The sequence below is a fragment of the Acomys minous genome (genome assembly GCF_964271855.1).
Source record: "Acomys minous genome assembly, chromosome: 9".
NCBI classification, from domain to species: Eukaryota; Metazoa; Chordata; class Mammalia; order Rodentia; family Muridae; genus Acomys; species Acomys minous.
Genome location: NC_140490.1, coordinates 39,354,909 through 39,368,237, shown reverse-complemented (window position 1 = coordinate 39,368,237; position 13,329 = coordinate 39,354,909). Strand labels below are relative to the sequence as shown.

The 13,329-nt window shown below is 44.6% G+C and overlaps 1 long non-coding RNA gene across 1 annotated transcript in view; it reads left to right on the top strand.

Annotated features, from left to right (window-relative positions):
• Positions 1 to 12,514, top strand: part of LOC311605360 — a 160,996-nt gene extending 148,482 nt beyond the window's left edge. The window contains exon 5 of the long non-coding RNA XR_014781905.1: positions 12,059 to 12,514. This is a non-coding gene — a long non-coding RNA (uncharacterized lncRNA). The remainder of the gene's footprint in view (positions 1 to 12,058) is intronic.
• Positions 12,515 to 13,329: the final 815 nt, after the last annotated feature.

Sequence of the window (13,329 nt, the reverse complement as noted above, 5' to 3'; positions counted from 1 at the left end):
AGATGCTGAGTCCAGTAGCTTACCAGGAACTAAATCCAGCTGAGCTGACATAATGGAGAGGCTGAGGGGTTACTCACTGCTCCTTAGTCTTCAGAGGAGGTTGACACCAGTCTCCATTCACTGTTAAGGTGACACAAGCCTCAGCACCACACCCAGATTCCTGACTGGAAACTGTGACAATATTTGCTCCCTGTTTCTTTTCTTTCCAGATGTATTGTGTAGGTTTTTCTTTTTCTTAGCAACTGGCATTGAATCTTGTCAATATAAGTCCATTGAGATGATTACATAGTCGCTGGCCTTTATTCTGTTGATACGGTAAATTATATAGATTTTCCTGTAAACCTCACACAGGCTTATTAGCCTTTTTATATAGTATTGTGTTCCATTTGCTAATATTTTAAAGGACTTTTACATGTATTTTTATGACAAATACTGGTCTGTGGCTTGCTTTCATTTTATTATTAAGATATGGCTCATTTACCATAAAATTTACCGCCTTCAAAATAATGCACAGCCCGTGGCTTTCGGTACATCTGCAAGGCTGCGAAGGCGGCACTGCTCTCTGACTCTAGAACCTTGTCTTCTGGCCCCAAGGAAGCTCGGAGTCATGGGCAGTCCCTGTCCGCTCCTCTCTGTGGAGCCCCTGGGACCACTAAGCTGCCCCCTTTCCCTGGGGATTCTTACTCTGAACATGCTATGTAAATGGAGCCATGAGTAACTAACTTCTTTGATTTGGTACATTCTGTTATGATCTGCCCATATTTAAATCATGAAATAAAATACATACAGCAATTCCTTGTTCCTTTTTATGGAGCTGTACTGGTCCTTAGAACAGATATGCTGTATTTTGCTTATCCATTTATAGCCACAGACATTTATATAGTTTTCCCACCTCTTTTGTTCCTACTAGTGTTCCTCTGAGTATTCATAAGCAAATTGTGTAAATGAATATGTTTTCACTTCTCCTAGGTTTTACCTGGGAGGAGGACAATTTTTGGGTTATATGGTAATTTTGTGGTTAACTTTCCTAGCAATTACCGAATTGTTTTCACTGTGGCTATACGATTTTCACTCCGCCAGAAATATATGCAGGTGCCACTTTGTCTACAACCTCCTTACTGTGTGTTATGTCTGTCTCTTTTTATTGCATCCATCCCAGTGGGATGAAGAATCTCGTTGTGGCTTAGAGTTGCTTTTCTCTGACAGCTAATGGCAGTGAACATCTTTTCATGTGTGTGCTGGCCGTCGGTCGATCTTCTCTGGAGATATTTATGTAGATCTTTTGCCTTCTTTTAAGAATTGGGTTATTTATTATTTTATTATTGAGTTGGCATAGTTCCTTGTATGTTCTAAGTACAGGTCTCCCTTCAGACAAACAGTTTGCAAATTTCTCCCCACATCTGTGGGCTGTCCTTCTAAATAACTTGATAATATTCCTTGAAGTATGAATTAAACATTTTAGAGGTGCTCCGTTTACTCGTGTGTGTGTGTGCGTGTGTGTATGTGCGTGTGTGTGTGTGTGCGTGTGTGTGTGTGCATGTGTATGTGTGTGTGTGTATGTGTGTATGCGTGTGTGTGTGGTGTGTGTGTGTGTGTGTATCTACTGGGGTTATATTTAAGAGACAAGAGACCATTTCCCAGTAAAAGGTCACAGAGATGTGTATTTAAAGTATATTTGAAGAGCTATAAAAGCCATGCGTTTCACCCAGTCAGTTGACTTGATGCCCTTGTTATCAATTGGTGATTGCATCAGTCTATTTGTTGGTACTGTCATAAATACCCCAGGGTAAGCTCATTTCATGCAGACAAGAGGCCCCAGGGCACCACATTAGCATCAGCTTGTCTCTTGACTGCATCACCTCATGGTGGCAGCATGCCTGTGAGCAATAGGTCATATCTCAAAACTGGATGCTGGAGGGAAGCTCTAAGTCTGACAGTCTCTCTTCCAAGCTCCCCTTCCTCAAGTGCGCTACCTCTTAAAGGCTCACCACTGCCCATGTTGCCTTTGGGGACCAGTCTTCCAACACATGAATCTTTGGAGGACACATTTAAATATGTCCAAACCACAACATCTTGCCCAAGATTCATGTCCATCTCTCGATGCAAAATGCGTCCAATTCCAATAGTCCAAAGTCTGAACCATTCCAGTATGCATCAAGAATCAAAATTCAGTGGGGGAGGAGGGGAAGGGATAGGTCATGCAGTGGTGTGCTTACCACACAACCATGAAGAGCTAAGTTTGAGCCAAATAAAAAGCTAAATATAATAGCAAGTGCCTGTAGCTATGCAGGCTGTAACTGTAACTCCTGCAGTGCCCTCTTCTGGCCTCTACAAGTACTGCATTCATGTGCGCACACACACACACACATACGTGCATATAATTAAAAAATATTTTTAAATAAGTAACTTAGACTTACAAGAAAGTTGTAGAGTTGGCATTGAGACACTGCCCCCCCTTTACTTTCATCCCCTAGATCCATAGTACAGTTCTTAGAACTAGGAAATTAGCCGAGCTCCAAAACTGTGAACGTAATGATAGCCTTTATTATGGCCGCACAGGCTTTCCCACTCATAGAGGAAGGGCCAGCGGAGAACTTTATTATGGCCGCACAGGCTTTCCCACTCATAGAGGAAGGGCCAGCGGAGAACTTTATTATGGCCGCACAGGCTTTCCCACTCATAGAGGAAGGGCCAGCGGAGAACTTTATTATGGCCGTACAGGCTTTCCCACTCATAGAGGAAGGGCCAGCGGAGAACTTCGCTGTCTCACTTCTTTAGCTTCTTCCTGTCTACTTCAGTTCCTTACTTGGCTTTTTTTTTTTTTTAATCTTGAAACATTAGAAGGGTCAGTCTGTAGTTTGTTTGTCTCTTGAGCTGGCCCTGTTTTCTCATGATTAGATAGAGATGGACTACGTTGAGCATGGATTCTCTCTTAAGTGCTGGGTCCTTCTCAGTTATCCACCTGTTAGTCTCGTCACTGTGGCCTTTAACACGCCCCACCCACTCACATTCTTGACAGCACTCTCTGCTAAAAGTTTCCGTTTGAAACTCCTTAGAAAAGTCACTTTGAGAGTGTGTGATCTCCACTGTTTCTAAGCACTTCTCTAGTGCTGGTTTTCTGGATCTTGTCTGCGACAGTCACTGTGGTGGGCCAGCGCCGGGTGGACAGTCACTGTGGTGGGCCAGCGCCGGGTTTGTATTTACCGCATTTCTTTTGATTGTCGTGGTTTTTTTTTTTTTTTTGAAGAGCTGTCCTTCTACCTTACTTACTCCTGTACTCATTTTATTATGCCAGCACTGACCCACATATATTTACTTTATTCTATAGATTATCTGCTGTTATGTGTTTTGATGCTCAAATTGTGTCTGCTTTGGCCAGTGAGGATTCTTTGAGGTTAGTTTTGTGACGCTGTGACTGACTCTTACATGGATTTATCTTTTCAGGTGGGGGGGGTGTTGGGGATGGTGCCGCTTAGTGTTGTGTCACCTGGACACAAGCTAGCATCATCCGGGAAGAAGGAACCTTGATAGAGAAGATGCCTCCCTCAGATCAGCCTGTAGGAAAGTCTGTGGTGCATTTTCTTGATTTAATGACTGATGTGGGAGGGCCCCATGCACTGAGGGCAGTGCCATTCCTGGGCAGGCGGTCCGGTGGTGTAAGAAACCAGAATGAGCAAGCCAAAGGGAGCAGTCAGGAAGCAATGTTCCTCCATGGTCTCTGCTTCAGTTCCTACCTCTAGATTTCCGCCTTGACTTCCTGCCTTTCCTTCATGATAGATTGTGAACTGCAAGGTGAAATAAACACTTCCCTCCCAAGTTGCTTCCAGCCAGTGTTTTGTCACTGTGGTAGAAAGGACGCTAGAGTAGGAATCAAATGCCGGGAGGAGGAGGGGGGCACTTGGACTGCATCAGGCTACCTGCCCAACCCCCTAATCGTTTTTGTTTTGTTCTGTTTTTAATGTTTCTTTACATTTTGGTATCATAAAATGCTCCAGGATCCTAGCCCTAGAAGCAATGCTCTCTTCCTGTTTATTGTCTATGTTCGCTGATTTTAAATTGAGGAAAGGTATTTAGGAAGTAAGATCTGGGCAGTGCGTGTCCTCATGGCAATTTTGATATCATTGTATCCAGGGTAGTGCACTGAGCTTGGACATACACATATGCACTAATCCCACACACATCACACATACATTTATATTTTCTTTGTTTCTGTTTTTGTTTTTTGAGACAAGGTTTCTCTGTGTAGCCTTGGCTGTCCTGGACTCACTTTGTAGACCAAGCTGGCCTCCAACTCATAGAGATCCACCTGCCTCTGCCTCCTGAGTGCTGGGATTAAAGGTGTGTGCCACCACATCCAGCTCATATTTTCTTTTCTTTCTTTTTTTTTTTAAGATTTATTTATTATTTTGTATTCAGTGCTTTGCCTACATGTAGGCCTGCAGGCCAGAAGAGAGCATCAGATTGCATTATAGATGTTTGTGAGCCACCATGTGGTTGCTAGGAATTGAACTCAGGACCTCTGGAAAAACAGTCAGTGCTCTTAACCTCTGAGCTATCTCTCCAGCTCCCTATATTTTCTTATTTGCTTGTCTAAGTGAATGTTTTTCAATATTTGCCTCATAGTGATACTTTGAATTCCAGTCCCATTCCCCAGCGTTCACTTTGGCCTCCCTTATTTCCTCATTTGTAACTTTGTCTTAGGCCGTAAGATGCCTAGTTTTCAATATTTACAATGTGTGCAACTCTAGTGTAAATATAAAGTTGTTTCAAAACCGCCTATTTTGTCAAAACTTACATTTGGAAGCAGCAAATTTGCTAATGATAACACAGTGTTTGAATTCAGATGTTTTTTTTTTTCCCCTTTAGTTCCATAGTACTTGGTTAAAATGTGACTTTTAAGGGACTTACAGTAGCTCCCTTCTTGCGGGTCTCCTTCATTGTACTTATATGATCATTTCTAACACATTATAGTTTGCATCCCTTATTGGTTCTCCTCATGTTCAGGTTGGTGTCAGGGAGAAAGATTGATAGCCCTCCACCTTATTATTTCAAGATTTATTTTAAGTGTGTGTGTGTGTGTGTGTGTGTGTGTGTGTGCACATGCACATTCTCATTGTATTTCTTTCCTCCTCCCTTTCCCTCCCGCTCTCCCCCATGTACTTATGTACACATGAGTCCAGGTACAGCAAAGGCCAGAGCTGTAACTCCCCCTGGCATCATAGGCTATCGTGAGACAGCTGATGTGGGTGCTAGGAAGTAGAGCTGGGTCCTCTTAGTACTATATGCTCCTAACTGCTAAGCCATTGCTCCAGCTCCTCTGCCTTGCTTTGTTTGTTTGTTTGTTTTGTTTTTTGAGACAAGGTCTCTCACAGAACCTGGCACACAGTAATTTGATGAAGGTCCCAGCTAATGAACTCCAAGGGCCAAGGGCTTACCAGTCTCCACACCCCGGGGCTGCAGCTACAGATATATACTGCCGTGTCGGACTTGCCTGTTTCTTGTTTGTTTTTACACGGGTGATGGATTTGCAAACTTAGAGTCTCACGTTCACACAGCAAACATTTCAGCAACTTACTCATCTCCCAGGCAGTTGATACATATTTCTTACTTATCTGAAGCATTGTGCCTTTTTTTTTTACCATTTTTTTATTAATTTATTCATATTACATCTTGATTGTTAGCCCTTCCCCTGTTTCCTCCCATTCTTCCCTCCCTCCCAGTGCCTTTTTTTTTTTAAACACTGCCCATAAATCCCTTCCCAGATCCAAGCCTTTGATGCCCGTCATTCTCCTGGGACCCCAACTTCTTCACGTCACACACGCATGTAAGGCTGTGCAGTGTCTGACTCGTGTGCTCTGCTCATCTGACTTGTCATCTGGGTTCACCCAGGTTGCCACAGTGATGGGGTCCCCCACACCTTTTAAGACGGACTGCTTTTTATTGTGTATATATCAGTACTTTCTTATCCATTGATGGACACTTAGGTTCGATATTTTGGTGATCGTGTCATTGTTGCTTTAATTTAAATCATTAATCCCTGGTGATTAGTAACAGTGATAAGGGAGCCCCCTTCCCCCCCCCCACCCCCCACCCCCCAACACAGAACTTTCTGCATGTGGAAGCTGTGTGGGCAAAAGAGCCGACTGCCAGAGCAGATGGGAACTTGTAAGTAAATGTCTATTTCCTCACAAAGCCAAGCATGATTGTGAACTCCTGGCTACTCTTGCCCTATTAAGGGTTCTCTCCTCTCACTAAATCAAGTTTGACAGCTCTTTCCTGATCTCATTTTCCCACCTTATTTGCATACCCACACTCAACCAATCAGGGCCTAGCTCTAGTCCCCTATAAATTCAGATGCACAGAACCACTATGGAGGACTAGGAGGACTGCCCTCATGCCTCGCCAGGGTCAGACCCATCAGAGGCTCCCTGCACCTGAGGCTTCCACCTTCAGCAGAGAACTGGCTTGAGCCAGCCTCCAGGGCTTGACCTGAGGCTGCAGAAGCTGCCTCCAGTCTGCACACTTTCCGACCTGCAGTCTCAGAGACCTGAGAGAGCCATGGCGCTACTGGGAGCTGCAGTAGCTCTCTGCTGCTGCTGAGAGTTCAAGTCTGTTCGGCCACATCATCAAAGCCCACCTGGAAATCTGTTTAAAGGTTTTATTATCACTTAACATTGTCAATCCCAAATTATCATTAAGGGACCTCCCATCCGAACACCCTTCGTCAGGGTCGATCCATGTCATTGTAGAGAGACTAAGACAAGGACCTAGTGGGACACAGGACATGGTCTCTACTGACCATCTCAGTGCCGAAACGGTTTCCACATACCTACTGGCCATCTGCATGTCTTCATTTGAGAAGTATCTGCTCATTAAAACAACAACAACTCTAATTGTTGTTGGGTTTTTTTTTTTCTTGTTATTGAGCTTGCATTCTTTATCTGTTACAAAGCTCTGTCCCCTGGCGTGATGTGGTCATTGCTGTTTTGAGCCAGAACAGCTGCGATTACCCACACTAGACCCTCCCAGGACTGAACCCACTAACGTTCCCTTGTGGAAATAGGGGTCACTCACAGACGGCTTATGATACAGCTCAGAGGCCCCCCTCCCTCCCCGAGGACATAGACGTGCAGGAGACTTCGCTAACCTCTGAGTTGTCCCTGCTCCTGCCGTCACTCCACCCCGCCCCCCCCCCCACCCCTCACCCCATCCTGTAAGTTATAGTCAGTCACAGGCTCATCAGGTCAGGCAGGAGAGGGAGGGGGGCTGTTTCTTTGGTCTGTGGTGAGTGGAGACATTTGTTTACATGGCTCCCAGAAAAGCCACACAATATTTGGGTTGTTGTGGTGGGTTGCTTTTTGTTTCGCTTTTGCTTTTGTGTATTGGTCTCTTATTAGAGGTGGTTTACAAAGATTTTTCTCCCATTCTGTGGGTTATCTCTTCATTTTGTAAATTTCTTTGTTTGCTGTGTAGAGTTTTTTTGTTTGTTGGTTTGGTTTTTTTTTTTTTTTTTTTGCTTGTTTTAGTTTGATGTTACTTGGTTTTTCTGCCCTTGCTTTTGAGATCATATATATATATATATGCTTTTGAGATTTTATATATATATACTGTTTGGGAGCTTCTGCCTGAATTTTTCTTCTAGTTGTTTAATAATTTCATGTTTTACACATTAAATCTAATCCATTCGGATTGGTTTTGATATCTGGTGTGGGAGAAGGGCTCATTTCCATTCTTCTGCATGTGCCCCATGCAGCTTTCCCAACACCCTTTACTGAAGTCCTTTCCCCCCTGGCAGTACCCAGGTGAGCTGTAGCACAGGGGCTTCTACAGTGCTTCTTCTCACAGGCCGTGTGCTGTCTTCTCTACCTGCTCTTAGGTGGGTTTTTTGCCTCCTGCCTCTCTGGTTTTGAGCAGTTTTGGTTTTTGTATGTCCGCATGTAATACTCTTTAAATTTACTCCATGTGAAGACTGTTTGGATTGTTTATTCTGTAACTTTGTTTTTTAACCAAAGTTTCAAACTGAGAATATTTCAAATATTTTCCGTCTGTTCTACTGTCGTTTCCCTTAGGGACTTCCAGTGACATGGATGTTAGACCTTTTGAAATTATCACGGTTCTCTGAGCTTCCGTTCGTTTGTCTTTAAACTTTGCCCTCTATTGTTTAATTTAGATAATTTTTTTTTAAAAAATCCACATTCACATTTGTTCTTCTTTGCCTCTATAATCCCCATGCTATTGAACTTCTCCTGGGACTCTTACATTCTAGATGTATTTTCCCAGTTCTAAAATCTGCATTTTATTCTTTATTGTCATTTCTATATATTCACATGCCTGCTTTCCATTCCGTCTGAGACTGCTTATGCTTAATTTATGGAAGGTAATTCTGTAGCTACATTTAAAATCTTAGTTTGAGAGGTCTAGGATCTGAGTCACCTTGGAGTTGGCCCCCACTGGTGGTCAGTCTTTTCCTTTGATGATTGGCCAGATTTTTCTAGATACTTGCTATGGTAAGTGACCTTGAGCAGCTCAGGATGCTCTGTAGAATAAGCTGTGGACCTGGGCTCTCTAAGATATTTTAGTTGATGCTAATTGCTCAGAAGAGCATCACAGGGGAGGTTCACGTTGTAGGTCCAGCCTTGCTTCTGTGGCCAATCCTTAGTCTGGGTAGGTTCTGCGCATGGACAGCATAGATAGATGTGCTAGACAAAGGAGTTTGTCGGCGTACGTGTGGGATGAGGGCCTGGCTTTTCTCACCTCTCCAGCTTCCAGAGTCTACCCTGACCCCCACCCTGTTTGTAGTCCTCAGATTTAGAGTCCCGCTGTCTGTCTGTCTGTCTGTCTTACCTCCTGCTATTCCTGCATGATGGGACCTATTCCGCAGCCACAGAAAGAGAAGGCAACCTCTTTCCTAAAGGGACTGGTTCCTTGAGGGCTTCAGTGCCCTTGTCGCTGCTCCTGTAGGACTGGCCGGCACTCAGCCTGTGCCCTCTTCTTCCTTGGGCATGGGACTTCTATGGCACATTCCTCATGGTGCAGGTGCTTGCTGGCATTGCTGAGGACCAATGGCAAAAATGTAAACTGTGCCAAAATTAATGGCCTACCTAAAATATATGTTTTCATTCCAGTGACCATTCAAGTTATGAGCACATCCCACCTGGAAGCGAACCAGTGCTGGCCAGATACCACTGGCTGTGCTATCAGGTTCTTTTCCAGGTAAGGCCAGTGCAGGAGAGGTAAAGCTTGACTTACAACAGCTCCCAACTAAAAACCCCAGACTATGGGGCTGGAGAGGCAGCTCAGCAGTTATCTGCCCTGGTTGCTGCTTTTTCTGGCCTTCATGAGCACCAGGCAGGCAAGTGGTACACACACATGCATATAGACAAGACATCTGTAAGCTTTTTAAAATTAAAATCCCAGATCACAAGGAATGTGGGGCACAGTCTTTGTGAAGAATCTGACCATATTCCCATGGCCACCATCATTTTCTCCAGCTTTTCTGTGGTGCACCTGCCTTCGAGTTATCCACGATCCTTCTGTGTGTAGTGTCTCTCACTTATGACCTCTAAATCACCCGCGCCCCCCCCCCCCCCGTAAACTCACTTGATTCACTAAGCAAAACTTAGGTGGTACCCTTTCTGGAGTGAACAGATGTTTTCCGGTGTCTCTCCCCGACAAGGAGATTTGAGAAAAAGGATGAGAGAGAAGGGACAGAAGGAGGAGGAAGAAGATAAAGATGGTGGTGCTAACATTTCTAGCAGCAAATGCTTATGGGCCACTCGGTGCGTCTGAAGTAGTTTGCAACAGTTCCTCAATAACAGATGGCCAGGGGGAACAGTACTATCCTAACTGCATTTCAGAAAAGCCCAGTGCCAGGTGGCTAGTGGCTGGGGTAGGTCTAGGCCCCGTGTCTTGACTGGAATTCTCACTACTCTCTTTGGACTCTGCCCTGAGGACGGGCAGAAGCAGTGTCCTGTGAGGGATGTGAGTTCAGCCACCTCCCAGAGCACTATTTAGGCAGGAACCATCCAGGAAGGTCCTAAGCCATCTCCCCTGCTTCCCATCTCATCGCATTCGGTTTAGGGCGTAGGCACACGTTCCTAGTAAAAAGGGCCTGTGACACATGTCTTCTTGGGCAGTGACATCACCTCCCATGGTCTACGGATTAATGTGTACCTTACCTAAGCTGCAGAGCATCCTGGAAGGTTTCTGCTGGGCACTTTGCATGACCGGTTAGTGGTGCCATTCCAAGGCCTGACACAGCGTGAGTTTGATTGCCTCGACTCTGGGATGTTTTTGACTGGTCTGAGACTGTGTTGAAGCTGCCAAGATCTGTACTGCAGTAACATAGTTTGAAGGGGGAGGCCATATTGGCGTAACTCTGTTCTAATGCACTGTTTCAACTGCTTCATTATATTATTAGTTATCATTGTTGACCTTTTACCCTGCCTCATTTATAAATTAAACTTCATGTATGTGTGTATACATGCATGCATGCACGTACATATAGGAAAATGTAGTACATACAGTATTTGGTACTTTTTTTTTTTAAATCATGTTAACAGTATCTTTTGCCAAACAGCAGAACCTATAAGAGGCAGAGTGTGGTTAGAGGAAGTTAGCTCGCTGGAGAACGTTCTGAAGTGGGACTATTGGGTTGCCTGCCCCGTCTTCTCTGTCTTCACTTCCCAGCCTTATGGGGTGGTGGACATCCACTACCCTGCACCCCCACCGGGATATACTGCCTGCTACAAGCCTGGAAGCAACAGGTTGAGCAGCCAGGGCCTCAGGCTCATATTTTGGATGCGTAGTCCCCAGACGGCGGCGCTCTTTGGGAAGTTGTGGAAGACAGGCCTCGCTGGAAGCAGTGGGTCATGGGGGGTGGGGTGGGGTGGGGCTTGGGGATAGCTTGTTCCTCCATCTCCTGCCTGCCATCAGGTGAAAAGCCCCCTGTCTCCCTCCTCAAATGCTCCCGCCATCATCTATTTGTCCAGGCAATGTGGGGCTGAGTAGCCGTGGGCCGCACTCTCTAAAAACACCTCTGCCGGGTTTGATGCGCTGTCAGGTATATGGTCACAAAGTGGCACCAGGATGGGGGGGGGGCGGGGTCATTGCTATGATGGAACCTGACAGTGTGGTGCCTTGGCCTTTGGGACTGATTTATGGGACCAGCTTGGAAATGTTTGGAGCTGCAAACTGGAGAAGTTCTAGAATGCCGTGAGCAAAGCTTAATGGGTGAAAGTTCAGGAAGCTAGAATGCTGGTAGGAATACAGACCATAAATATCCACGTGCTCAGATGGGAACAAGCACTCTCCTGGGAATCCTTGTTTACCCAAGGACAATGAAAAGGACCCATCGGTCTTTACAAATATTATTTATAACAGCCCAAACTGGGAACAGCCCAGTGACCACCCAATGCCAGATAAACAGATGGTCATGGACCTGTGCCGTTAAATAGTGGTTGGTAAAGGAAATATTCCTGTTCACAACACAATGGCTGGATCTCAGAAAACACCAAGTGAAACGCCCACTCACTGTATGGCTCCATTTCTGTGAATTCCTGGGAAGAGTAGATTAAAGGAGATCAGTGAAGGTCAGGGTCAAAGGCCCGTGGTGGCAGAGAACACGCAGAGGGAACTTTTGGGGGGACAGCAGAGAGGCTAACTGTTCATTTGTATATTAATTGTGGTTATGGTTACATAACTACATACAAGTACTGAAGTTAACCAAACTGTGTCCCTAAAGCCAGCAAATGTTAGTGCCTGTGATTTATACCTCAATAAATCCATGTAAGAATATATTTCAAATGTAAAAAAAATAAATACATAAAACAAAAACTAGTGATTCCAAGTGCTGGTGGGTGGAGTAATTGGGACTGTCACACATTGTTTGTTGAAGTGTAAAATTGGGCAGCCCCTCTGGGAAAGGAACTGGCAGTTTCCTTCATAGTAAAACCCACACTTGCCATATTCCATTCCCGAGTATTTATTCAAGAGAAATGGAAACATATGTTCGCCAAGAGACTTTTACGTGAGTATTAATAGCAGCTTCATTCATCAGAGCCTCAAACTTGGAATGACCCGCATTTCATCAGTCAGTGAATGGAGAGACTGTGGTGCAGCCGCACGGCGAAGTACCACTTGGAAACACAACCCAAAACACCTACACAGCAATGGACTCCTGGTGAACACAGCATCCGCATGCAGACCAGGAGGAGGGCGCTCTCACGTGCTTCCCTGGAACAGACAGAATCATTGTCTAGCACAAAGGATTGGGCAGTAGAGAGGCTGGAGGGGACTCTAGAATGTTCCTACTCTTGTGTGACTGTTGAGTGCCAGGTATGTCTGTGTTTATCAAAATTCAACAAATGCTGAAGTCAAAGTGGGAGCATTTCAGTTCACATTTAAAAGAGAATTGTGCCAGCCAAGATCTTCTGTCGGCGAGAAGACTCAGCAATTATTAGAATGAATGTATAACTCGGAATTCTCATTTTAGATAGTTTGCAATAAAAACTGGAAACAGACAATTTTGAAAAGCCTCTTTATTTTTTTAAAGTTAATTTTAAAAAAATTTTACTTTGTTTACATGTGTTTTCTCTGTGTTTGTGTGTGTGTGTGTGTGTATGTGCAAGCCTGCATGTGTGTATGTTTGTATGTGTGCAAGTGTGTATGTGTGCATGCATGCATGTACCATATGTGCCTGATTCCCACAGAGGCCAGAAGAGAGCGTGGATCCCATGGGACTGGAGTTACAGGAGGTGGTGAGCCTCTAGGTGCTGGGAACCAAAACTGGGTCCTCTTAGAAGAGCAGCCAGTGCTCTTAGCCACTAAGCTATGTCTCCAGCCCCAAAGTCTCTCTTTTTAAAAGTGAAAGACATGGTGTCCATGAGGGCTTTATGGCTCCTTCCACTTTAGCATGAAACTTGCACCGTCCATGGATTTTTCTTTTTCACATGTGTCTCCCCATATTGAACAGTTCCTGTGAGACAGAAAATTGGAAAAGCAAGAACACCCTTCTGTCTTCTGGAAATAAGACCAGGGCTTAGGTTTTCATCCAGGGCCAGTAGGCTCCTTGCTTATCCGTAGGTTTGTTGCACGTACAGGAAACCTGAAACTTGTTTAGATAGTGTCCGTGGAAGTTTATTTTTTGAAAAAAAAATCCCTCTTATCTTAATCTAGTAATAGTCATTTTAAAAATTATTTTTCCCTATCTACATAATGGACTTGCTGGCCTACTTTGGGGGATGAGGGTGGCTCAGATATGCTGCATTCTGAGATGGACACGTGGAAAGGAAGGCACAAATATCTAGGGTGTACACAAGCTCAGTTGTC